Source organism: Loxodonta africana, chromosome 18, assembly GCF_030014295.1.
Source record: "Loxodonta africana isolate mLoxAfr1 chromosome 18, mLoxAfr1.hap2, whole genome shotgun sequence".
NCBI classification, from domain to species: Eukaryota; Metazoa; Chordata; class Mammalia; order Proboscidea; family Elephantidae; genus Loxodonta; species Loxodonta africana.
The window spans coordinates 31,387,469-31,414,818 of NC_087359.1; the positions used below are offsets into that span (position 1 = coordinate 31,387,469).

The following is a 27,350-nucleotide window of genomic DNA, read 5'->3' on the forward strand; positions in this document are numbered from 1 at the left end:
TGCAGGCTATTTTTAGATACCCTGCCCCACTGTGCAGGGTAATGGCTTTGTTTCTGCACCCTGGCCCATTTCTTGTTACTTTGTTTGCAGATTTGGGGGCCCCTCTTTTTTTTCTCTTCTCTGTCTTGCTAAGTCTCTAGGTTCCACACCCAACCACCTGTTAGTATAGTCTATTTCTCTTTTACTTGTTTCTCCTCTAACCACAGCAGTCTCTTTGCTGTTTCTCAAACAGGCATCCTCCGATCTCAGGGCCTTTGCTCCCTGTCTTAATAGTAGACAATAATGGTGCCCAAGGGAAGAAAGATAAGGCATTATAGCAATTCCAAAGTGAGAAATAATACAACCTAATATTTATTTTGAAGTAGCAGACAGAGCCTAGACAGACCCATGTGTTCTTAACACTTTTGAAATGTCAACTTTTGAAGTTCTAGTCAGTGGGGGGAAGTGGATACATAATAGAACAGTGGCCTAACTATTGGGGGGAAGGGGGGTAATGGCAGATCCATACTTCTCATCTTAAACAAACATATTTCAGTAAATGTAAAAAAAGAAACCATAAAAGTATTAGAATGAAATAGAAGTCATATTTTTATTATCTTGTGGTTGGAAAAAGCTTTCTAAGCTTGATACTACAGGCAGAAAACTGATAGATTTGATTACCATTAGCAAATTCAGGGAGTCCCTGGGAAGCGCTGGACTATTAACCAAAAAGTTGGCAGGTCACACCCACCCAGGGGTGCCTTGGTAGTAAGGCCTGGCGATCTGCTTCTAAAAGATTGCAGCCTTGAAAATCCTATGGAGCAGTTCTGTTCTGCACACATGGAGTTGTCATGAGTCAGAATCAACTTGAAGGCATCTAACACCAACAAAACAGCCAATTTAGCATTTATTTAAATGCCAAGCATTGGACTACATATATTGTCTGACACAAGAACCCTTGGAAGAAGATACTATCATCGCTCTTTCACAGATGAAGGAGATCAAATTAAGGCCCCAGGGGCAAAACCAAAAGCAGAACTGATAGTCGCCCGACTACGAAGCTCCGTTTTGCCTCCTTAAAGACCAAGACAAGTGCCAGCTATCTGAAACATCGAAATAGAATGGAAAGAGCTGAAAGGATTGAGATGTTGACTATAAGAAGAGCTTTTAGAAATCAACAAGAAAAAGACGCTCCAGTGGCAAAGGGGGCTATGAAGAGCAGGAGGTGTTTGCACTCTTGGAATCACACCTGTCCCCCTCTCCTCGTGGTGTGTGGGGTGCGGGTCTTGTTAGGGAGGCCATTGCCACCTCAGGGTATAAAGATAGTGTCCTATATTTTCTTTTATTACTTTTATAACACTGCGTTGTATGTTATATGTTCTAGTCCATGTGGAATTTGTTTGGTTTTGGTATGGTTGAGGTAGAGAATCTTTTTTCTCCCTATGTGAATATCCAGCTGTTTTACAATCTCCTATTGAATGGTTCATTCTTTCCATGCTTACCTAAAATACTGCCTTTGTCTGGACCGTATGCTGTTCCACTGATCTACATGTCTTTTCCTGTACCGGTGTCGCCTACGCAATTCCAATTGCTGTACAACATAATTTGATATTTGGTTGGGCAAGCTCCTGCTCTTTGATCTTCTTCTTCATCCTTTTCAAGCTGTTGTTACATATTTTCTCTACACAAATGTCAGCTGGTCAGTTTTTGTAAAAAAAAAAAAAAAAAGCTATGTTGGCATTGGAACGGAATTGCCTTGAATTTGTAGATTAATTTGAGGAGAACTGGCATCTTTACAATGTTGAGATTTCCTAAGAACATGGTATCTCATTCCGCATAATCAGTTCTTCTTAATGTCCTTCAGAAGAATTTCAGTGTTTTCTTCACATAGGTCTTGTACATCTTTTGTTTATTCCTGGGTACTTTATACATTTTTGTATTGCTATTGTGAATGAAATCCTTCTCCCATTACATTTTCTAATTGGTTATTGGCGGTACATAGGAAAACTATTGAGGTTTGTGTGATTTTGTATCTAGCCACCTCACTAAATTCTAGTATCACCCATACCCATTACTGTCAAGTCGATTCCAACTCATAGTGACCCTATAGTACATAGTACAACTGTCCCATAGGGTTTCCGAGGCTGTAAACCTTTGTGGAAGTTTACTGCCACATCTTTCTCCCACGGAGTGGCTGGTGGGTTTGAACCACAAACCTTTCAGTTAGCAGCTGAGTGCTTAACCACTTTACCATCAGGACTCCAGAATTCTCATACTACTTTGAAAAAATTTTAGTTCATCTCTTGAGCTTTTTATGTTGTCCATCTGTCATGGATTGAATTGTGTCCCCCCAAAATGTGTAACAGTTTGGCTAGGCCACGATTCCCAGTACTGTATGATTGCCAGCCCCCCCCCCCCATTTTTTTTTGTTATCTGTTGTGATTTTCCTATGTGTTGTAAATCCTACCTCGATGATGTTAATGAGGTGGGGTTAGAGGCAGTTATGTAAATGATGAGAGAGAGAAGTGAGCAGATAGACAGTGGAACCTCATACTACCAAGAAACAAGAGCCAGGAGAACAGCATGTCCTTTGGGTCCCTGTGCTGAGAAGCTCCTAGACTGGGGAAGATTGAGAACAAGGACCTTCCCTCAGAGCTGACAGAGACAGAAAGCCTTCCCCTGGAGCTGGCACCCTGAATTCGGACTTCTAGCCTCCCAGACTGTGAGATAATAAAATTCTCTTTGTTAAAACCATCCATTTGTGGTATTTCTGTTACAGTGGCACTAGGTAACTAAGACACCATTATTTAACATGCAAGTAATGATAGTTTTGTCTCTACCGTTCCAATACTTACATCCCGTTTATTTTTCTTATTGCCTTGATTAGTACCATCTAAGCAATGTTGAATAGTAGCAGTAGTAACAGGCATCCTTATTCGTAACTTTAAAGCAATACTGTTGTCCAAGTTTCTGGTGGATACTTTTATCAAGTTAAGGATATTTCCTCCTTTTCCTACTTTTAAGAGTTTTTATTAGAAATTATATGTTGAATATTACCTAAAACCATTGATAAAATACTTTAAAATATATGCAAGATCCTAAACTAGGTACTGTGTAAGAGTAAAGAGGGATAAATAAGGATAGAATCCTTGTGCTCAAAAAGGTAATCATCTAGCAGTAGAGATGAGGCTTGAAATAAATGAAAGGTTTGAAGATACTGGTCATTGTGGTGGATACCCATGGTCATGCTTTCTTCCAAAACAGATTTATGCTCATCGGGCAACATCAGAGGAAGACAAAGAAGGATCCTCACGGTAAATATTCGTCCAGCAATTTTTTTTAATGTTTATTGTGGTTAAAATATATATAACAAAACATTCATAGACTGAAAATTTTTAAAAGAGAATTTTAGAACTAGGAGAGAACTTAGAGGGCCTCCGTTTCAATCCCCTTAGTTTACAGTGAGGAAACTACCAAAGGCAGGAAGAACGTACTCACCTTAATACTTTGGCTCCAGCAAAATCACCTCCCAGGCCAAGCTGAGCTTGATGGGACTAGCACAGGGGCACCTGCTGTTGTCAGTCCTTTCAGGGGAAGAGTTAGGCTATACCTGTTTTTTCCTGCTGTTGGTGAACATAAAGCTGGGCCAGAGGCTTGCCTTGGAGGCTCTAGGAAAAGGGTAGGGAGGTCCTCATGGTCTTGGGGAAGGGGGCTGGTCTCATTCAAGGCTGATGGAAGGTAGAATACATGTGTTTTTCCTCTAAAGTGGCAGGAAAATGTCACTTCTCATCCTGCCAGTTGTTAAGCCCCTACTCTTTATTCCACTTATCCAAACCTCATAGAATTTTAACTGTGAGGAGTTTTAGACTATAGCTTGTTTTAGAGAGGCAGAAAGGGAAAGTATTTTGCTCCATGGTCTCACCACTAGGGGGTGTCAGAAAGAGGATGACTCCTTCCCATGTGGGTACTTCTCCACTGATGACACTGTGCTTGGACTGTGAGCTACACTTTATGTCCTGACTCAGTACATGCAAACTTCATAGACATGGCTGCTCATAGAGGCAGAAATAGTTTCTAAAGCACACTTGGGGTCCGTGGGTGGTGCATATGGTTAACGCGCTCAGTTGCTAACCGAAAGGTTGGAGGTTTGAGTCCACCTGGAGGCCTCAGAAGAAAGGCCTGGCTATCTACTTCCGAAAAATCAGCCATTGAAAACCCTATGGCGCACAGTTTTACTCTGACACACAGGGGGTCATCACGAGTTGGAGTCAACCCGATGGCAACTTTTTTTTTTTTAAACTGATTACACGCTATGCACTCTGATATTTTCTATTCTGTTCAGTTTTTTTTAATGCTAGTCATGACCTTTAAATTGACTTCACAATCAGTGACCACTCACCAATCAGTAACCACCTACAACATGAAAATCAGTGAGCTAGATAACCTGGCTAGTTAGACTCAGGCATTTATTTGGTGTGATTCGACTTACAGAATAAAGCAGCTAGAAGAATAGAAGCACCTTCTCCTCCACTTACCCCCACTCCCCAGAGAATAAAGCACGAGTCCAGATCTGAAGTGGACTGATGTAAATGTTTCTGGACAGGGCTGCTCAGTATGGTTGTGCAGTTGGTTCACTGCACAAAGGTACTTGGCCAAGGAGGTAAGTGGGGCTGAAAATTCTGCCTAGCCTCCATACCAAGCCATGTACAGAGGTCTCCACAGAGACATCGTGGGGCCCTGTGGACAGATACGGAGAGCTCCTAGAAGTCCAGTATGCATGGAGTTGTTCTCAAACCCCAAGTCTGTAGTGATTTTGCTAGTTGTGATTATGGGTGGAGGTAAACTTTTGAGTCCTGCTTAGACAAGAGATATGCGTTATGAGGGACATGGAAAATGGCATGGATCACTAATTGTCTTGTGTGTGTGTTTCCACCCAAGGGGCTTTTTCCGAAGTCTGCTGCACAGGAGATGCGTGTCGGAAAGTGAAAGTCAGGTACATCTGGGGAAGATGCAGTGCTGTGGTGGGAGAAAGCAGGAGAGATGTGGAGTTAATAGTTCCCTTTCTCTTTTCCAGGGGGGCTTTTTCTGGAGAAGGTGGCCACTTTGCCTCAGGGATACGTATAGACCTCTCAATGCCACCCGCAAGAGAAACATGGCACATAATCTACACGACAAGGATTCTTCTGATGAGGATGAGATTTTCAACAAAGATGCTAGGTAAATGATTGGGGACAATTTAAACTTCTTATGTAAAATAAGGAGATATCAAAAGGGCAGAAATGCAGAATTTCAAATTCTCATGAACTCATACTTTCTGGAGCCATGGAGGCTGGATGAACTCCTAAAACTATTACCCTGAGATAATCTTTAAACCTTAAACCAAATATATCACCTAAAGCCTTCTTAAAACCAAACAGTACTTTAGCTTCACTAGTAAAGAATGTCTGCCTTGAGCGTTGTGCTCTTTTAAGATCTACCTGTACGGGATAAAACTGACAACGGCAACCGCCCCCTAATGCTTAGGGGGCAGTGAGCTTACGTTAAAGGGAGAGGAACAGCTCAGGAAAGGAGGGTAAGAATGGCTGCACAGCTCGAAGAAGGCAATCAATGTCACTGAATTGTACATGTAGAAAATGTCGATTTGGTATATGTTTTGCTATGTATATCCTCAACAACAAAATCAATAAAATTTTTTAAAAAAGAAAAAATAATAAAATGAGGTGGTAATGAAAAGTTTAATTGCTCCTTTAAAGAATAAGAGCCACTGGCATTGTTCTTATCCCAGGGAAGCCAGCGAAGTCACAACAGAGAAGGCCAAGCCTACAGAGACGACTACAGAGGCCGATGAGGAAAGTGAACTGCTTGAAGTCAAGACGACAGTGTGAACCCCATCCTGCCTCAGGCTACTGCAAATTTTATTTTCTGATATTGGCTTCTCAGCTTTGCTTGTAAAATACTTATTTTTCTCATATTAAAATCTATAACCAGTTCTAGCCATGTGGTAAGGGATTGAAATGTAAGCAGTTAAATATTGACATAGGCAAGAAAAGCAGGGCTGTAACTAGAATCCCTCATGGTAGCCATTCCATAAGAGGCCATGTGGGCAAAGAAGGACAAATAGGGGCTTCGCTCTCCTGTTTCCCCAGTATAATCCATCCCAGGGAAATGGAAAACATATCAGCCACAAGGGGCGTAGATTATTAAATCAAGTGCCGATTTATTCTGGCTCTCTCTCCTCTGTGCCTCATTCAAGCCTAAGTCCACCAACACACTTGAGCCCTTGTCCATAGGGTATCATACACCTTCTGGACCCTCTCATAGTTTCTTTGAAGTTGTTAGAATACTTGGATCTCCACTGTGCGGCCAAGTCCTTCTTTTTTCCCCAAGACCTCAAACTCTTGCAAAAACGCATGTCCTATTTTGGTATGGGATTCTGTGCCCTTACAAGCTGGTGGAAAATTCATATTTTTCTTTTTAAACCATCCCAACCCTTGGTGTTATGGATTGAATTGTGTCCCCCAAAAATGTATGTCAACTTGCCTAGGCTATGATTCCCAGTATTATGTGAGTGTTAACCATTTTGTCATCTGATGTGATTTTCCTATATGTTGTAAATCCTACCCCTATGATGTTCATGAGGCAGGCTTAGAGGCAGTTATGTTAATGAGGCAGGACTCAATGTACAAGACTAGGTTGTGTCTTAAATCAGTCCCTTTTGAGGCATAAAAGAAACGAGCAGAGAGTTGGGGGAACCTCAAACCACCAAGAAAGAAGCACCAGGAGCATAGTGCGTCTTTTGGACCTGGGGCCCCTGGGCTGAGAAGCTCCTCAGTCGGGATGGTTGATGACAAGGACCTTCCCCCAGAGCCAAAAGAGAAAGAAAGCCTTCCTCTGGAGCTGGCACCCTGAATTCGGACTTCTAGCCTCCTAGACTGTGAGAGAATAAATTTCTCTTTGTGAAAGCCATCCACTTCTGTTACAGCACCATGAGATAACTAAGACACTTGAGTAGCTAACAGGAGAGTGTAAGAGTATCAGGGTAAAGGAAGAATATGTGAGAACAGTAATTGCCCAAGATCGCCCTCTTCAGGCCCAGGACGGTGCTGATTCAGAAAATATATTGGTGGCGGGCGGAGGAGGGGGTCACTTCTCTGCTCATGTATACTGCCCTAGCCTCTCAAGAACCCCACCAGGGATCAAATGTGTGCTGCTCGGCCCCCTCCAGCTCAGCCCAGCACCAGACCTACCTCCTTCCTTCCTCATCCACCAGTCTGCATGATTCAAAGTGATAACACAAGTAAAAATTGCAGAAGATGCAAGGGTTCCTGCACTCCTTCTGCTCCTCCATGAGGGAATCAGACATGTTAAGAGCACAAAGAGGGGATACCTACCCCTATTTAAGTATTGTACTAAAAGCAAAGACAAAGTTATTAATTCACATTTGTAAGCCAGTGAGAGCTAAACACATAAGTGAGTAAAAGAAATTCTGAATGAGCAAGATTTGCTAATTGACCTCCATGACCACAAATAAATGCTGGCAGCTATGTAATCTGAGGTGAAGAATGATGCCAACCAAGGAACCACAGCACAGAGTCCCCCAGAAGAGCAATGCAATCAGGCAATGGCCTCCTGGCATATTTTGCTGGTTAGGGTTCCAAGCAAAACGAACAGCCCATCTGTACCTCATTTGGTCCATCAGTTTGCCAATGCTGGGCAAGAGACACCTGTTCTCTTGATACTAACCTGAGTCAGTTACCTCTCAGTGTTCCTTACTGAGGATGAAAAACAAGCATTTGTCCCTGCGTGGTGACCTCTGTGAGCCCACAAATATTTACTGTGTTTAAAGTACAAGACTAAATAATAATAATAATAGGAAGCAGCAGCAGCTACCATTTACACATGCTTGGTGCCAAACTTACTTGGTGCCAGGCTCTGGGTTAAGAATTTTGTAGTCTTATCGCATTTAGTCCAACCATCCCTGGAAGGATATTTTGTTATTCTCATTTGACAGATAAAGAAACAGGGCTCAAAGAATGTAAGTAACCACCCCAAGTGCCCTAGGCTATACATCCAAAATGGGTGAGTGAGGGTTTCAAGTGTCCACAGGAAAATACAATTTCCCAAAGTATATTCTGCCAACCTCTATCCTCAAACATCACTGGGATGCTTATTTAAAAGGCTAATTCCTCCACACCTCCCCTCCAAACCTACATGCCTGCGCCACTTGAATCAATCTCCGGGACAGGGAGGCCCATTTTAGGAACCACTGAGCTATGACAAGAAGGGCAGGGAGTCAGAGGAAGCAGAGGTCCTGTGGTTTCTTCTCGGCTGGAGACAGCAGGGAGATGACTGCGGGGAGGCAGGGGAGAGCAGTGGGAGGTGAGAGGACTGGTGTCTGGTCAAGTCTGTGAGAATGGGAGGCATGACTGAGCCTTACCTTGGACTACCAACATAGATAACCCTGGGCTACTGCTCACCTCCGTGGAGATTAGGGCTTCCTGGAAAGCACCAGACTCAACCAGCTCTGGTTCCCAAGGCCCTGGTGGGAGTGACATGCTGTTGTTGAGCACTAGTGGAGCAGAGAGAAGCACACTTTCAAGAAGGGAAAAAAGTCCTGAGGCCTGAAGCAAAAGTGGGAAGTGATTCAAGTTGAGAGTCTATGTGTTAGAGGGTAGTTTGGTGTCATACTGTGGAGTGTCTTCATTTGCAGGGCTGAAGGAAATTAAGACTTAAACTGTAATCCTTATGAAGACTTCACGTGGATTAGGGCCATACCCCAAGGCTGGTGGAGCAATAAGGTAGAAGGAGCCTGGGCTCCTGACAAGGTGGCCACTAAACTAGCCCTGATTTCCTAACCAGATTGTTACGTGAAAGATGGAGAAACTTCCCTCTTATTTAACCCACTATTCTTTGGTTCTCTATTGCAGCACCTGACCCTAGGGCCTAATAAAGGAGTATGTATACATATGGGTTAGCTATTGCCACAATAATACTGTGTAATAAACCATTATGAAACTTGGTGAGTTGACATAGCAGTTCCCACAGATCCGCAGGTTGGCTGGGGCACTGTGCTTTAACTCTGCACTGGTTCAGCTCTGCTTCTTACTCTAAGGCTGCAGATCAGCTGGGGTGGCTCTGTCCCATGTGTTTTCATTCTGGGGCCCAGGCTGAAGAGTCAGCAGAGACCCAGGAGAAGCTCTTCTCCTGGAGAAGGCAGAGGCATAAAAAGGCAAGCAGAAAAGTATATGGCCTCTTAAAGCCTAGGCTTAGAACTGGCACACTTTCATTTCTGCCCCATTCTATGAGCCAAAACAAGTCACATGGTGTTATGGATTGCATTATGTCCCCCCAAAAATGTGTGTATCAGCTTTGTTAGGCCATGATTCCCAGTACTGTGTGGTTGTCCTCCATTTTGTGATTGTAATTTTATGTTAAGAGGATTAGGGTGGGATTGTAACACCACCCTTACTCAGGTCACCTCCCTGGTCCAAGGTAAAGGGAGTTTCCCTGGGGTGTACCACCTTTTATCTCTCAAGAGATAAAAGGAAAGGGAAGCAAGCAGAGAATTGGGGACCTCATACCACCAAGAAAGCAGCACCAGAAGCAGAGAGCGTCTTTTGGAAACAGGGTCCCTGTGCCTGAGAAGCTCCTTGACCAGGGGAAGATTGAGGACAAAGACCTTCCTCCAGGGCGGACAGAGAGAAAAAGCCTTCCCCTGGAGCCGATACTCTGAATTTGGACTTGTAACCTACTAGACTGTGAGAAAATAAATTACTCTTTGTTAAAGCCATCCACTTGTGGTATTTCTGATATGGCAGCACTAGATGACTAAGACACGTGGCCAAGGCCAAAGCCAGGAAACAAGAAAGTATACTCTACCCACAAGAGACAAGAGTGTGGACGTAGGGAAGGGTGAAGAATTGGGGCCAAGAATTCAACATACCCTAGTATGCGAACGAGCCCTGGTTTGGTGGTTACATACCCTGGTTCCACTCTTCTAGGAGTTTCCTATAAATGGAAAATAGTGACAGATAATGCCTATCAATGTAAAGACTTAACCACTGTTCTCTATTAGGTCAGGAACCCTGACAAGGCAAGAATCAGATCTCCTTTATCTCCACAGCTCCCTCCTCCCTTCAATGCCTAGTACATGCCCTGACCTTAGTGATGACTCAAGCAATATTATTGAGTGAATTTTAGGTCATTCCTTCATTTTCCTCATGTGATTCCTTATGAAATACAGACTGACCTCTTAAAGGTCAGTGCATACTATGTATTTGCCCCATAAACTGCAAAGGGACTGTGCCATTTGCAGCTGGAATCTGCACTCAGATCTGTCTGACACTAAGTCTTGTGCCTACTGCTTCCCACAGGAAATACCAGAAGAAAACGTGTATACAGGGTTAAATATCAAAGCAGGTGATATGGATTGAATTATGTCCCCCCAAAATGTGTTGTATATCCTAACCTCTATGCCTGTGGTTATGATCCCATTTAGCTGTCTTTGTTATATTAAGGCAGGATTAGTGTAGGGTGTATCTTCAGTCAGTGTCTTTGAGATATAAAAAGAGATTAAACAAACGAGCAGAGAGAGAGACAGAGGGGGAGATGGGGTAAGGCAGATGCTAAGATACATGGAGATCTCCAAAGAACTAGGAAGCAGAAGCTGAAGAGACCAGGACCTTCCTCCAGAGCTGACACACAGAGAAAGCCTTCCCCTCGAGCCAGTGCCCTGAATTCGGACCTCTACTCTCCTAAACTGTGAGAAAATAAATTTCTGTTACAGCCATCCACTCGTGGTATTTGTTACAGCAGCACTAAATAGCTAAGTTAGCAGGTTAGTGAAGTTTCTTCCTCTAGAGGCCATTTAAAACTAGAAATATTTTTATAACCTGAAACACCCTAAAAGGAAGGTCGTCTAAAGGCAAAAACTAGCCAGGGATCCACATGGATTTAAGGACAATTTAAGAATAGCGAGATTCAGAGCCTCCAACTGTTCCATAACGTTTGTTGGCCCCTCAAAGGGCAAAAGTCAAATCGGCTCCAGATGCTTGACCTTAATTGCTGCCTTTCCCAGGAGACTTTTCACTTCAAAGGAGAGTTGAGAGAGCCATGATTAATCCTAAAGAATGGCATAGTCACCACTGAGTATCAGGCACAAGGGGCACGTGGGTGGAAAGTATATTTTAGGGCAGTGATTCATGGTAAATCATTTTCCCATATCCCAAGAGGGACTGTTCAATGTCAAGCTGTTTCAGGCTTAGGCTGATCAAAGTAGAGGGGCGTAGAAACTAGATTTGGTGCAAGGTCTCTTCGTTTTGATATATGTGGAAGATTTTAGTGCTTGTTTTGAAGAGTGATGGCCCTGGGTTCTCCAGGTGGTTAATAAAGGATTGCCTTAGTGAACTGCAAGAGAAAGATCTTATGCAGCAGTTTGTTTTAATGAGGCAGACTGGAACAATATCTCCCAAGATACACAGGGGTTACTAAGTGAACAAAAAGCCCTGGTAGCCCAATAGTTAAGCACTCGGCTGCTAACCAGAGGTTGGCAGCTCAAGCCCACCAGCGGCTGCACAGGAGAAAGATGTGGCGGTCTGTTTCCATAAAGATCACAGCCTTGGACACCGTATGGGGTAGCTCTACCCTGTCCTATAGGGTTGCTATGAATTGGAGTCAACGGCACACAAAAAGTGAACAAAGCAAGATGTGGTATGGTGTATATAGCATGTGCGGTGCAGTGAATTACTTAATATGATCCTTCTAGCCTTGCTTAGTCTTGTGACTCCAAAAAATGGTTGGGTGGTACTATGCAAATAAGGTGCTTGTGATCCACCAAGGGGATTGGACAGCCTGCTAATAATGCAAATATGGTGCACAGAAACCTCAGAGTGGGACTATGCAAATAAGGTATATGGAGCTCTTGTAGGGGATTGGCCAGTTTTGCCATCCCACTAGACTTAAAATGAGCCAATCCCAGGAGTGGGGAGCAGGGAAAACCTCACTGCCGCCAAGAAGAAGAGCCAAGAGTAGAGCATGTCCTTTAGGCCCAGGTTCCCTGCACTGAGAGCCTCCTAGACTCAGGAGACATAGAGAGCTGTAACATCAGAGACGGTGTGAGATGGTGAGAAGTGGCAGTAGCAACCGAAGCAGAGAAACAGCAGCAACAGAACCAGGAGACTGGCACTAGACAGTGCAGTGGGCTTCCCAGCCCACCGAGCAAGGCGGTTACAGTGGGCGTGCTGATCCACAGAGCTAGAGAGCACAACGCCTTTGGCAGTCTTCCTGGCCAAGTGGGGTACCTCTGGGCACTTAATGGCAGGGCTAAAGAGCTCGCCCAAGCAGGGCAGAGCCCTGACTGAGGGGCCAAGGGGCTGAGAGCCAAGAGAGAGAAGTCTGCCTGCAGGCACGCCCGAGAAGCTGTCCTGACCAAAGAACTGTATCTTGAGTTGTTCCTGATCCTGAATTGTAACCTGTTATTTCCCTAATAAATCCCAAAACTATGAGTATGGTCTTTGAGTTCTGTGTGGCCATTGCAATGAATTATTGAACCCAGCAGAGTAGAAAATGCTGTGGAGGGATGGCTGGTGTCAGAATTGGTAAAAAGGTTGGAGGACGGAGGTATGTTTGACCTCCGCCTCATAGGAATCACCCTTGGGCTGATGCTGATGGTGCTTCTCTCTCCCCCTGACAAAGTTAGACTAGGTCTAATGCCACCACGCCATTTTTACAGTATGCTACTATGTGTTGTGTAGCATATGCATAAAGCATTGGCTTTTTAAATTTAAATTAGCACAGATAAAATTAAACAGCAACTCCTAAGTCACACTAGTCACATTTCAAGTGCTCACTAGCTATTCGTAGCTAATGGCTACGAAATGGGACAATGCAGATATAAACTATTTCCATCTTTACAGAAAGTTCTACTGGAAAACACTGGTGTAGAATAACTCTGGAAGGACACACAAGAAACCGGTAATGGTGGTTGCCTTCAGGGAGGGAAGCTGGAAGACTGCAGCACCATATATCCTTTTGTACCTTTGGAATTTTATACCATGTGTTTGCATTATGCACTTAAAAATGCGTTTTAATAAACAAATAGGGAATTAGGAGTCCCCATGTAGGGTTACGGAAACCCTGGTGGTGTAGTGGTTAAGTGCTACAGCTGCTAAGCAAAAGGTCAACAGTTCGAATCCACCAGGCGCTCTTTGGAAACTCTATGGGGCAGTTCTACTCTGTCCTATAGGTCGCTATGGGTCAGAACCAACTCGACCGCAACAGGTTTGGTTTTTTATGTAGGGTTACTGCATCCAGGCAGTAATAACCAGATTACTCTGCAGTTTGTCTAGAACAAATTAGTAGATATTATGCATTCACATTATCATATGATCACTTCTCCTGGAATGCCCTGCCATAGCAGTTAGTCTGAATTTTCCCCAGAGCTCTCTCTCCCAGAGATCTGTCCTCCAATGTGCTCTAGTTCCTGCCTAGGCCTGTCACATAGCTGTCACCCCCAACTTCTCACTGTTTCCCGGGTTGGGGCCTTCATTTCCTACCTGCCTTTTCTTCTTTCTTGATTTACCTTTCTTCTGGAGCACAAACTCAGCTAAGAGTCCCTTTCTAATGTTTTAAAAAAAAGCCAAACTGTGGACTTCCTCATGACGGTAATTGTACCATTAATCCAAACTCAAACCCACTGCTGTCGAGTTGATTCCAACTCATAGCGACCCTATAGGTCTGAGTAGAACTGCCCTATAGAGTTTCCAAGGAGCACCTGGTGGATTCAAACTGCCAGCCTCTTGGTTAGCAGCTGTAGCACTTAACCACTACACCACCAGGGTTTCCAATTGTACCATTTAAAAAATTAGTACCCATTAAATAAGGTAATATGTATACATAAGAATGACACTACTGATCTTTTTCATTGTCTCTTTCCACAGATGTAGTCAATTTAATTCTGTGTTGTCTACCTACATATATAGGCACCATTTACATTGTTGAAAAAAGGTATTTTGCAATGCAGAAGTCGTTGGCCTTGATAATTCTATTATGCAATCTCCAGTATCGTTTCTATCACCAAGCCCATATTTTCCAACAACCAATCCTTCTTCTTTGTTTCCAACTTTCCCGTTGCAATCACTAGTAAATGCATCTTGACTGCATGTTTGATCAATTTCAGATGGCAGAAGCTGGTAAAAGTCATCAATTTCCTCATCTTTGGCCTTATCGGTTGGTGCGCAAATTTGAATAATAGCCACATTAACTGGTCTTCCTTGTAGGTGTATGGATATTATCCTATCACTGACAGTGTTGTGCTTCAGAATAGATCTTTAAGTGTTCTCTTTGATGATGAATGCCATGCTATTCCTCTTCGATTTATCATTCTTAGCATAATAGACCATATGATTGTCTGATTCAAAATGTCCAGTACCAGTCCATTTCAGCTCACTAATGCCTAGGACTTTATGCATTCCATTTAATTTATGACAACTTCCAATTTTCCTAGATTCATACTTCAGACATTTCACGTTCTGATTATTAATGGATGTTTGCAGCTGTTCTCATTTTGAATCATGCCACAGCAGCAAATGATGACCCTAAAAGCTTACTCCATCCTCATCATTAAGGTCGACTCTACTTTGAGGAGGCAGCTCTACCCGTCGCATTTTGAGTGCCTTCCAACCTGAGGCACTCATCTTCCAGTGCTATATCAGACAATGTTCCTATGCTATTTATAAGGTTTCACTGGTCAATTTTTTCAGAAGTAGACCACCAGGTCCTTCTTCCTAGTCTGTCTCAGTCTGGAAGCTCCACTGAAACCTGTCTACCACGGATGACCCTGCTGGTATTTGAAATACTGGTGGCATAGCTCCCAGCATCACAGCAACATGCAAGCCATCACATTATGACAAACCGAGAGGTACACTGCAAAGAGACAATGGAAAAGCTCAATATCATCAGTCAGAACAAAGCCAGGGGCCAACTGTGGAACAGACCATCAATTGCTCATATGAAAGTCCAACATGAAGCTTAAGAAAATTAGAGACAGTCCAAGAGAACCAAAATATGATCTTGAGTATATCCCACCTGAATTTGGAGACCATCTCAAGGATAGATTTGACGAATTGAACACTAATGACCGAAGATCAGATGAGTTGTGGAATGACATCAAGAACATCATATGTAAAGAAAGCAAAAGGTCATTAAAAAGACAGGAGAGAAAGAAAAAAACAAAATGGATGTCAGAAGAGATTCTGAAGCCTGCTCTTGAACATACAGTAGATAAAGCAAATGGAAGAAATGACGATGTAAAAACTCAAGAGAAGATTTTGAAGGGCAGCTCAAGAAGACAAAGTATTATGACATGTGCAAAGACCTGGAGTTTAGAAAACCAAAAGGGAAAAATACTCCCGGGATTTCTCGAGCTGAAAGATGTGAAGTAAAAATTCAATCCTTGAGTTGCAATTTTGAAGGATTCTGTGGGCAAAATATTGAATGATGCATCAAAAGAAGATGGAAGGAATATACAGAGTCACTGTACCAAAATGAATTGGTTGACATTCAACCATTTCAGGAGGTAGCATATGATCAAGAACCAATGGTATTGAAGGAAGAAGTCCAAGCTGCCCCGAAGGCACTGGCAAAAAAGAGGAAGGCTGTGGGAATTGACAGACTATCAATTGAGATGTTTCAATAGAGCTCTGGGGGTGCTCACTAGGCCAAGAAATTTGGAAGAGATCCATATTTGTGCCCATTCCAAAGAAAGATGATCCAACATAATGCAGAAATTATTGAACAATATCATTAATATCACATGCAAGTAAAATTTTGCTGAAGATAATTAGAAAATGATTGCAGCAGTCCAGTGACCAGAAATTCAAGCTGGATTCAGAAGAGGACCTGAAACAAGGGATATCATTGCTGATGTCAGATGTATCTTGGCTGAAAGCAGAGAATACCAGAAAGATGTTTACCTGTGTTTTATTGACTATGCAAAGCATCCGACTGTGTCGATCATAACAAATTTTGGATAACACTGGCAAGAATGGGAATTCCAGAACACTTAATTGTGCTCATATGGAACTGGTTCATAGACCAAGAGGCAACTGTTTGAACAGAACAATGGGAAACTGCGTGATTTAAAATCAGAAACAGTGTGTGTCAGGGTCGTATCCTTTCACCATACTTATTCAATCTGTATGCTGAGCAAATAATCTGAGAAACTGGACTGTATGAAGAAGAACAGGGCATCAGGATTGCAGGAAGATGCATCAACAATCTGTGATACGCAGATGACACAACCTTGCTTGCTGAAAGTGAAAAGAACTTGAAGCATTTTCTGATGGAGATCAAAAACTACAGCCTTCAGTATGGATGACAACTCAACATAAAGAAAACAAAAATTCTCACAACTGGGCCCATGAGCAACATCATGATAAACAGAGAAAGGAATGAAATTGTCAGGGATTTCATTTTGCTTGGATCCTCAGTCAACGCCCATTGAAACTGCAATCAGGAAATCAAACGATGCATTGTATTGGGCAAATCTCTGCAAAAGACCTCTTTAAAGTGTTAAAAACCAAACATGTCACTTTGAGTACTAAGGTACACCTGACCCAAGCCATGATATTTTCAATCACCTCATATGCGTTCAAAAGCTGGACAATGAATAAGGAAGACTGAAGAATTGATGCCTTTAAATTATGGTGTTGGTGAAGAATACTGAATATAACATGAACTGCCAGAAAAAGGAACAAGTCTGTCTCGGAATAAGTACAGCCAGAGTGCTCCCAGGAAACAAGGCCAGTGAGACTATGTCTCACATACTTTGGAAATGTTTTCAGGAGCGATCAGTCCCTGGAGAAGGACATCATGCTTGGTAGACAGTCATCGAAAAAGAGGAAGACCCTCAAAGAGATGGATTGACACACTAGCTGCAACAAGGGACTCAAATACAGCAATGATTGTGAGGGTGGCACACGACTGGGGAGTGTTTCATTCTGTTGTACATACAGCCGGAACTGACTCAACAGCCCCTAACAACACTGCTGAGGAACTGAGGTTCAGAGAGTTTGGGGACTTGCCTGAGGTCACATGCCCTCAGCCCTGTGGTTGGGGGCAGGGGACCATGGAGGGCTGTAACTTACTTCTCTTTTCTGAGCATCAATAAATTTCAGTTTAGAAATTTCTCTTCAGTGCTATCACATGGGGCCTAGGAAGAATGCTGACACTGTGGCAGTTGTCTTAGATGGCCCCATAGTCTTTGGGTGGCCCTGAGCCCTGCACTGTTTTAAGGAAGGCCCAGTACACAGTATGGAGTAGAGCTGGGATTCAAACCCATGTAGTCCAGGGTCTGAAGCCCCTTGCTCAGCTACTGAACTATGCTGCTGATTCAGTTCGAAAGACTTGGGTGAGGATCCAGCTTCTACCAAGTTACTTAACCTCTCTTAGCCTGTACAATGGGGATAATAATGGGTGTTTGAAAAGGAATATAAGGCTCAATCACATTGCCAACCTGGTAAATGGCAGAACTTTCCATCTTCCGTAAGTGTTTATTCCCTTCCACCCTCATTGCCTAGGTTAGACCTGGAGGACCGATTTGAAGATTGAAAATAGAGGAACTGCCAGAAAGGATTATTTAGGGCAGAGATTCTCCCATGCTATTACGATTCAGATCTGTCAGTGGTAATTCCTGAATCCCTCTGTAGAGTGACTCCCTAGGGCTCAGGTGGGGCTCAGGAATCTGTATTTTGTTTTTAATATGCTATATTTCCCCCTTTATTGTGGTAAACATATGTAACAAATTGTTTGCTTTATCAACTTTCACCATGTGCACAATTCAGTGACATCAGTTATGTTTATCATGTTATTCAACTATGACCATTATCCATTTCCAAATTATCCCATCGCTCTTAACAGAACCTCAGTGCCCGCCCTGCCCCCCCACCAGGCCCTGGTAACCACCAATACAGTTTGATCTCTACACATTTGCCTATCCTAGATATTTCATGTAATCAGTATGCATCCCTTTGAGGCTGACTTATTTTTTTTTATATAAATTTTTATTGTGCTTTAAGTGAAAGTTTACAAATCAAGTCAGTCTCTCACACAAAAACTTATATACACCTTGCTACATACTCCCAATTACTCTCCCCCTAATGAGACAGCCCTCTCTCTCCCTCCATTCTCTCTTTTCGTGTCCATTTCGCCAGCTTCTAACCCCCTCTACCCTCTCATCTGCCCTCCAGGCAGGAGATGCCAACATAGTCTCAAGTGTCCACCTGATCCAAGAAGCTCACTCCTCACCAGCATCCCTCTCCAACCCATTGTCCAGTCCAATCCATGTCTGAAGAGTTGGCTTCGGGAACCGTTCCTGTCCTGGGCCAACAGAAGGTCTGGGGGCCATGACCACCAGGGTCCTTCCAGTCTCAGTCAGGCCATTAAGTCTGGTCTTTTTATGAGAATCCGAGGTCTGCATCCCACTGCTCTCCTGCTCCCTCAGGGGTTCTCTGTTGTGTTCCCTGTCAGGGCAGTCATCGGTTGTAGCCAGGCACCATCTAGTTCTTCTGGTCTCAGGCTGATGTAGTCTCTGGTTTATGTGGCCCTTTCTGTCTCTTGGGCTTGTAATTACCTTGTGTCCTTGGTGTTCTTCGTTCTCCTTTGATCCAGGTGGGTTGAGACCAATTGATTCATCTTAGATGGCTGCTTGCTAGCGTTTAAGACCCCAAATGCCACTCTTCAAAGTGGGATGCGGAATGTTTTCTTAATAGATTTTATTATGCCAATTGACTTACATGTCCCCTGAAATCATGGTCCCCAAACCCCTGCCCCTGCTACACTGGCCTTCGAAACATTCAGTTTATTCAGAAAACTTCGCTTTTGGTTTAGTCCAGTTGTGCTGACCTCGCCTGTATTGTGTGTTGTCTTTCCCTTCACCTAAAGTAGTTCTTATCTACCATCTAATTAGTGAATACTCCTCTTCCTTTTTCCCTCCCTCCCCATCTCATAACCATCAAAGAATATTTTCCTCTCTGTTAAAACTATTTCTCAAGTTCTTATAATAGTTGTCTCATACAATATTTGTCCTTTTGCAACTAATTTCACTCAGCACAATGCCTTCCAGTTTCCTCCATGTTATGAAATGTTTCACAGATTCCTCACTGTTCTTAATCGATGCATAGTATTCCATTGTGTGAATATACCATAATTTATTTATCCATTCATCTGTTGATGGGGACCTTGGTTGCTTCCATCTTTTTGCTATTGTAAACAGTGCTGCAATAAACATGGGTGTGCATATTTCTGTTTGTGTAAAGGCTCTTATTTCTCTAGGGTATATTCCGAGGAGTGGGATTGCTGGATCGTATGGTAGTTCTATTTCTAGCTTTTTAAGAAAGCGCCAAATAGATTTCCATAGTGGTTGTACCATTTTACATTCCCATCAGCAGTGTATAAGTGTTCCAATCTCTCCACAGCCTCTCCAACATTAACTATTTTGTGTTTTTTGGATTAATGCCAGCCTTGTTGGAGTGAGACAAAATCTCATTGTAGTTTTGATCTGCATTTCTCTAATGGCTAATGATCGTGAGCCTTTCCTCATGTATCTGTTAGCTACCTAAATGTCTTCTTTAGTGAAGTGTCTATTCATATATTTTGCCCATTTTTTAATAGGGTTATTTGTCTTTTTGTAGTTGAGTTTTTGCAGTACCATGTAGATTTTAGAGATCAGGCGCTGATCAGAAATGTCATAGCTAAAAACTTTTAGGAATCTGTATCTTGAGCCTGTCTCCAGGGGATTCTGATGACTATGGTTCTCCTATTTCCACTTTGAATAACTCTGTTGTTGTTATTATCTATGGAGTCAGCTGCAACTCTTGGTGACTCTGGATACAACATAAAACATTGCCCCGTCCTGTGCCATCTTCCTGATAGTTGTCATGTCTGAGTCCATTGTTGTGGCCACCGTGTAGCACCTTCCGAGGTAGAGAGCTCATCTTCCAGCACTATATAGGACAACAATATTCTGTTGTGATCCATAAAACTTTCCTTGGCTAATTTTTGAAAGTAGATCACCAGGCCTTTCTTCCTTCTGTCTTAGTCTGGCAGCTCCACTGAAAGCTGTCCACCATGGATGATCCTACAGATATTTGAAATACCAGTGCAATAGCTTCCAGCATCATAGCTACCTGCAAGCCACCACAGTAAGACAAACTGACAGACCGGTGGTGGTGAGTAACTGTCCCCTTGCCTGCATCGCCCTTTTTCCTACTCACCTGGAAGGCTCAGCTCAAAGTCAGCTACTCCAGGATACCATTCAGATTTCCGTCTCTGGTCCCAACGTTATCATCGCTCAAGTCACACTTGTTGTTGGCTGAGATGACATTGCTCCCCACGTCACACTAATGTGAGTTTCCCCCCACTCCTCCATCTGGAGTCTACTCAGTGGGCGCACGGTCCATTTATACATTTTGTGTGTGTGTGTGGAAATGTGCACAATGTTTGTGCATCTTCCCTCCTCCCATCCCCGAGAATCCACTGCTTTATTCAGTGACACAAAGGGGTATGCGGTCCCAAAAGAGGGTAGAGCAAGATGAGAATAGTACCATAAGGTAGCAGACTCTGCCAAGAGGCCGGGGAGGCAAGACAAGAGACCACCGATTCCACAGGGTTCCTCACAGTCCTGCAGAGAGTGGATATGGGGTGCAGGGGCAAGCAGTGGAATAATCGAGGACATTATGTCCTTTATCTGGGGGGAGAGCAAACTTGTACCAAGTCACCGATGCTCTCACGGGACCAATTATCGCCAGAAACACTATCTGTTTGCCAAGGTAACTGAATTTCACAAGTAAATTTCACCAAGGGACTACTTTGTTTCTATGTCTTCACCTCTAATCTTGCTCAAACATCAACCACTAGTTCTCTGGAATGCACTCTGACCTATCCAGCTTCAAACAGAGGAGGGGCGGCTCTCACTCCTGGAAAGAGAATTACTCAAGGGGCAGTTCACTCCATGCAGTCGGGGGCCAGAACCCCAACTAAGACAGGGAGCAAAGACCCTGAGATGGGAGGGTGCCTGTTTGAGGAATACCAAAGAGATTGGTGTGGTTAGAGGAGAAGCAAGTAAAAGAGAAACAGGCTATACTATCAGGGAGGTAATAGGGGTTTGGGTGTGGAGCCTAGGGACTTATTAAGACAAGACAACAGAGGGCCCCCCAAATCTGGAAACAAAGCAACCAAGAAATTGGGCCCAGTCACAAAAATAAAGCCATTCCCCAGAACAATGGGGCAGGGTATCAGAAAATACCTGGAAGTTGTCTTTCAGAAGTAGCTGGAGAAAACCAGCCCCAAGGACATGCGCAGAACATCCACCTGTGACCGCTGTGTGACCTCCACCAGGGGCAGTGAGAAGCTGCAGCAGCAGCCAGGAGGCTGCGGAGACACGACACCCCATAATAAGTCCTGCTACGAATCCCAGGTGCCTGCGGGACAGGAGCCATCTTGGAAAGCTGCTGCGCACACACAGGCACCGAAGTTAACATATCCTTGCCTATGCCTGTGAATAAACATGAATCTTTTCCCACCCAAGAACATTTTTAATTTTTATGGTGCTTTAAGTGAAAGTTTACAAATCAGGTCAGTCTCTCACACAAAAATTTATATACACTCGTAATTGCTCTCCCCCTAATGAGACAGCCCGCTCCTTCCCTCCACTCTCTGTTTTCGTGTTCATTCTACTAGCTTCTGACCCCCTCTGCCCTCTCATCTCCCCTCCAGATAGGAGATGCTAACATAGTCTCATGTGTCTATTTGATCCAAGAAGCTCATTCTTCACCAGCATCTTTTTCTATCCCATTGACCAGTCCAATCCCTGTCTGAAGAGTTAGCTTTGGGAATGGTTCCTGTCTTGGGCTAACAGGAGGCCTGGGGGCCATGACCACCAGGGTCCTTCTAGTCTCAGTCAGACCATTAAGTCTGGTCTTTTTATGAGAATTTGGGATCTGCATCCCACTGCTCTCCTGCTCCCTCAGGGGTTCTCTGTTGTGTTCCCTGTCAGGGCAGTCATCCGTTGTAGCCAGGCACCATCTAGTTCTTCTGGTCTCAGGCTGATGTAGTCTCTGGTTTATGTGGCCCTTTCTGTCTCTTGGGCTCATTTTAATTACCTTGTGTCCTTGTTCTTCATTCTCCTTTGATCCAGGTGGGTTGAGACCAATTGATTCATCTTAGATGGCTGCTTGCTAGCGTTTAAGACCCCTGACGCCCACTCTTCAAAGTGGGATGCAGAATGTTTTCTTAATAGATTTTACTATGCCAATTGACTTAGATGTCCCCTGAAACCATGGTTCCCAAACCCCCGACCCTGCTACGCTGGCCTTCAAAGCATTCAGTTTATTCAGGAAACTTCTTTGCTTTTGGTTCAGTCCAGTTGTGCTGACCTCTCCTATATTGTGTGTTGTCTTTCCCTTCACCTAAAGTAGTTCTTATCTACCATCTAATTAGTGAATACTCCTCTTCCTTTCTCCCTCCCTCCCCCCTCTCATAACCATCAAAGAATATTTTCCTCTCTGTTAAAACTATTTCTCAAGTTCTTATAATAGTGGTCTTATACAATATTTGTCCTTTTGCAGCTGACTAATTTCTCTCAGCATAATGCCTTCCACCGGCCCAAGAACTTTTAAAAACCCAGGCCCATCTTGTTCTGTGAGACGGGTGTATGCGTTGCTTTAGGCCCTCCTCACTTCCCCTTGCAAACCTCTTCAATACAGCTCTGCTCATGCGGAAAACTCTACATGCCTTACCTGCTCATTTTTGACCAGTGAGAGGCAAGAACCTTATTCCTGGAACACAACTGCAGCATTAGAGTGGAAGCAGGGGCTGGGACCCCGACCTCAGAAGTGTCAGAGTCACTTTCCTTCCAGGAGAGTCTGACGGAGCATAGGACACCAGACAAGTTAGTGGAGCTCGCTTCCAAGAACTGGGTTGTCCCCTAAGCACCACTGTATGTCCTTAGGACTTGCATGTAGCAGCACTCCTCCCCCCTTTTCCCGCTCATATTCAGGCTCTCAGGCCCCCATTTGTCCAAGACATTCCCGGCTAAGGCGGCCCAGTTACCGGGCCCTGCGAGCACTTCGCTGCGATAGCTACTTTTTGATATTTTGTTCTGAGTCCATTTGAAAGAGAAATGTCACATTCTACGATGGAAAGAATAAACTTAATGGCTAGATGAGAATGAGCGGATCCTTGAGCTTCGTGCCACGCGGGACGGATGGGCGGACTACAGAAGAGTGCTCAGAGGACCTCAGGGCACTCCTGTGGCATAAGGTGTAGTCCTAACATGTATGTCTTTCCTGCGAACCTCTGGTGAAAAGATTCCCACCTGGGACCGCTCCGCACGCCGGGCTGCGCTGGTGCCCTCCGGGAGGCAACCGCAGGAGAAGTATTAAAAAGCAAAAGCCCAAACCCACTGCCGTCGAGTCAATTCCGACTCATAGCGACCCTATAGAACGGAGCAGAACGGCCCCATAGAGTTTCCAAGGAGCGCCTGGCGGATTCCAACTGCTGATCTCTTCGTTAGCAGCCGTAGCATTTAACCACTACAGCACCAGGGTTTCCAGGAGAAACAGTATTGATACCATTTTTCAAGCGGGAAGCCTGAGGCTGTGGGAGGCAAAGTGACGGCTCCAAGGTGACGCAAATGGTGCTGAGGCCAAGCCAGGTCAGGGACCCAGAAGCCACGATCTGTCGCATACCCTGTGGGAACAGGGGCCCAGCACCAGTCTTGGGGTCCCATATCTCCACACCATGCCCCTACACTGGCTTCTGGGAACTGCCCCCGGAGGGAGCGGCTGACCCCGCCCCGCGGCCCTGCGGGACTCCATGATTGGCTCTGCGTGCCGGAGGCGGGGCCAGGGCGCCGTGCCAACGTGATGGCGTCAGACGTCGCTGGAGCTGCTTCCTGTTGTCAGTGGCCGGGAGGGCGCAGCTTCCGGTTAGAGGCTGAGGGGCTGCAGCGCCTGTGAGTGACCCCCGCCCCCTCCCCGCTCCCTTTGGTGAGTCAGGGGTCAGGGGGCGAGGAGGGCAGCTGAGGGGCGGCGGGGCGGAGACGCGAGCGGACGATGGGTCTCCCGCCCTCTCCGTGATCACAAACCCTGGCTGCTTCGAGACCGACTTCAGAGCCCCCTACCTTTCCCAGCCCAAGCCCCCCGCCCCGCCCGGTTCCCTGTCCGCCCCACTCTGACCCCAGCCTTCGGCCTCCATTGCCACTGCAGGGCCGTCCCCTCCATCTTCTCTCACCCGTGACCTGAACCCAGCTCTTACCCCCATCCTCTCACTGTCCATCTTGCGTAAATGCAGCGTCGCCCCAGACCCCACTCTAGCCCAATTCCAACCGCAATCTCAGCCACATTCCTCTGCCTCCCCCTAACACATCTCATCCTTACCCCTCAACCCCTCTGGCAATCCTCGTTCACTACGCAAACCTCCCCCAGTTCCCTATTTGGGATTCTCCTTTTGTGTTCAACTTTCTTATCCCAATCTGTCATACACCCTTTCTGTGCTCCCTGAGGTCTGCTTTCATTTAAGAACCACCACCGAAGTAGGCGCCCTCCTTGAGTGCACCCCTTTCTTCTTGATAATTATGATCATAGTCATCTCCCAGGTTTTATATGTATCTTGTTCTCACAGACTTGGTCTCTAACTCCTTAGTTCATACACTTTTTCACTTTATAACTCCAGTCGTCCTTCCACCTCCTACCATCCGGAGGACACCCCATTCCCTAAGTCTTTGCTAAACTGCCCCCAACTCTTACTGCCCTGTTTCCTGCTAACCCTCATCCAATCTTCTCGAAAACCAAGTCTCTGTGTCCTTTCACCTCTGCTGTCCCCACCCCCATACTTCACACCCATTCTTCTCTTGACCCAGCCCACATTCAACGGCATCCCCTGCCAACCTCACCAGCTGCCCTTTGGCAGCCAAATCTAGGTGCTTGTTTAGAGCCAGGCAATTAGAGACTGAACAGCTTGAGTGGGTGTGTGCAGGGCCTCAGGTGGTAAATAAGTGTCAAGGAGTAGACCCCTCTGGAGTCGAAGTTTTTCTTAGTGCCTAATCCCCTGTACCTCTTCCCAGGGACATTGTTTCTAGCATTCATATTAAATTACTGATGCTGACTGCTGGAGTGGTAGGCATCATCGAAATACTTGGAAGGTGAGGGACAGTCACTCATCCAGCTCATTAGGCCTGGGGCGACAGAAGCCATCACTTCCTTTTGGCTGGTATTCTGGCCTTGAGAACCTCGGAGGGCCACTGTGTGAGGTTGGCCGTAGTCACAGAACCCAGTGTTTCTACCTGCCAGTGCTGATTGTAAGTCAGTCCCAACTCTGCACACAGGGGACATGATAGGTGCCAGGGGCAATGTTGTATGTTGTAAAGAGTATAAGTGAGTAGGTCCTGGGGAGGCTGAGACCTAGGTGGATACAGATACCACTGAATCGCTTCATTTTTTTGCAGGTGCTGGATCATTGAGTTTTGACTGTTTTAGGTCACTCATGACACAGGGAGCCAAGTTATCTCAGAGTAAATGAGGCAGAAAGACATCCTGAGGCACCCAGGCCCCATGCTCAGCATTTATAGTCTCCTGGAGCTTTTTGATGCACATCTTCTCCAAACTCTGATGGCCTGGCTTTAGAAGAGTTGGCCATCCTCATACAGTAATTTGAAAGGGCCCCCAAAAGAACCCATTGTCTTTGCTTACCATTTTACTATTATAGTCTGTGATTCCTCAAAAATCGAATGTGGTTCAGTATCCCCCCATTAAAGTGCAATATATCTGCATGGTTTTCAGCCTTATCCACAGTTTGGTTTAATGGAAAAAGTAATGGTCTTAGTTCTCTAGTGCTGCTATAACAGAAATACCACAAGCGGGTGGCTTTAACAAACAAATTTATTCTCTCATAGTCTAGGAGGCTAGATGTCCGAATCCAGGGGGAGGCTTTCACTCTCTAGGGGACGGTCCTTGTCATCAATCTCCCCCTGCTCTAGGAGCTTCTAGGGACCCCGGGTCCAAAGGACATGTGCTCCTAGCTCATCTAGCTTGGTGGTAGTGAGCCCCTTTGTCTCTCTGCTTGCTTCTCTCTTTTATATCTCAGAAGAGATTGAAGATACAATCTAATCTTGTAGATCGAGTCCTGCCTTACTAACATAACTGCCTCTAATCCTACCTCATTAACATCATAGAGGTTAAGATTTACAACATATAGGAAAATCACATCAGGTAACAAAATTGTGGACAGTCACACAATTCTGGGGATCATGGCTTAGCCAAGATGACACACATTTTGGGGGGACACAATTCAATCCGTCACAGTACATAATGGCCCCACCACTTACAAGTTGTATACCTTAACTTCCCACAGTCTATGAAATGGAAATAGTAATATTGCTCTGTGCTTTATTTTTATTTCATTCATTGATTCATTCATCAAGCATTTATTGAGCACATCATGCTTAGCAAAGTACAGGGTCAGCAGAAAAGAGGAAGACCCTCAACGAGGTGGATTGACACAGCGGCTGCAACAATGAGCTCAAGCATAACAGCGATTGTAAGGATGGCTCAGGACCAGGCAGTGTTTCATTCTGTTGTGCATAGGGTCGCTATGAGTCAGAACCGACTTGACGGCACCAAACAACAACAACTAACAACTACTGTGTGCCAGGCACTGTTCTAGGCACTGGAAATGCGATGGTGAATAAGTCAGGCAAAGTGTGCCTGTTTTCATTTATTCAGAATTTGGTCCTATCTAGAATCCTACAGGATATGGGTCAGGAATATGGGGGAAATGGGATTACTGGGTGGAAGGGAGGAGGGAGGAAAGAAAGATATGCGGTGTTCACCAACTTCATAGGTCTGCCCTGGCCCACTAGTCCTTGGTCTGAGAATCATAAGCTTCTGGAAGTTTCTTGCCGTATAGCTAGCATTGAATTGCAACAGAGTCCACCCTCATCCCCATCCCACACAGGGCAATTGTCTAAAAATCCAACTTGGATTTCTTCAGGTGGAAGGAAGGTGCTGTTTACTTACTCAGCGCTCATATGTCTGAAAGATCAAATGCCTTTCTGAATCAGATGACCTTGTCATTCTTTTCCATACTGACTACTTTGTCATTCCTTTCCAACTGAAAACAACATGAGTCATCTATTGGTACAGCAGCTGAGTGTCCTATGCCAGGCTGTTCTGAACCACCAGGTACTGGATTAGATTCAGCCGGTGCTGGCAAGGCTGTTGGGAGTGGCTGAGAAGTCTGAAGAGAAGAGCTTGCTGTTTACTGATTTGCGTTGAAAGCAGTGAAGCCAGTTTATCCATTTCTTCTTTTAATGTAAG

General features: G+C 44.7%; 1 protein-coding gene and 2 long non-coding RNA genes across 9 annotated transcripts in view; 2 read left to right on the top strand and 1 right to left on the bottom strand.

Moving 5' to 3' along the window:
• Nucleotides 1-23,819, bottom strand: part of LOC135228083 (uncharacterized) — a 65,330-nt gene extending 41,511 nt beyond the window's left edge. The window contains exons 1-3 of one of the 2 annotated variants that reach the window (XR_010318333.1): nucleotides 22,773-23,819; nucleotides 21,281-21,405; nucleotides 8,223-20,113 (exon numbers count right to left, since the gene is read on the bottom strand). This is a non-coding gene — a long non-coding RNA (uncharacterized LOC135228083). Of the gene's footprint in view, nucleotides 1-8,222; nucleotides 20,114-21,280; nucleotides 21,406-22,772 lie in introns of those variants that run through there. The other variant, XR_010318332.1, reaches the window with a different exon arrangement.
• On the top strand, nucleotides 1,195-8,121 carry LOC100658127 (uncharacterized). The gene is made up of 5 exons (XR_010318334.1): nucleotides 1,195-2,701; nucleotides 3,244-3,293; nucleotides 4,918-4,972; nucleotides 5,054-5,196; nucleotides 5,765-8,121. It is a non-coding gene; the product is annotated as an uncharacterized LOC100658127 (long non-coding RNA).
• An 89-nt stretch (nucleotides 23,820-23,908) lies between the features above and the next one.
• Nucleotides 23,909-27,350, top strand: part of PLEKHM1 (pleckstrin homology and RUN domain containing M1) — a 47,539-nt gene continuing 44,097 nt past the window's right edge. For 4 of the 6 annotated variants that reach the window (XM_003414299.4, XM_064270988.1, XM_023553769.2 and 1 more), the window contains exon 1: nucleotides 23,911-24,023. The gene's annotated coding sequence lies outside the window, so the exon portion shown is untranslated. Of the gene's footprint in view, nucleotides 24,024-24,081; nucleotides 26,715-27,350 lie in introns of those variants that run through there. The other 2 variants (XM_023553766.2, XM_064270987.1) reach the window with 2 other exon arrangements.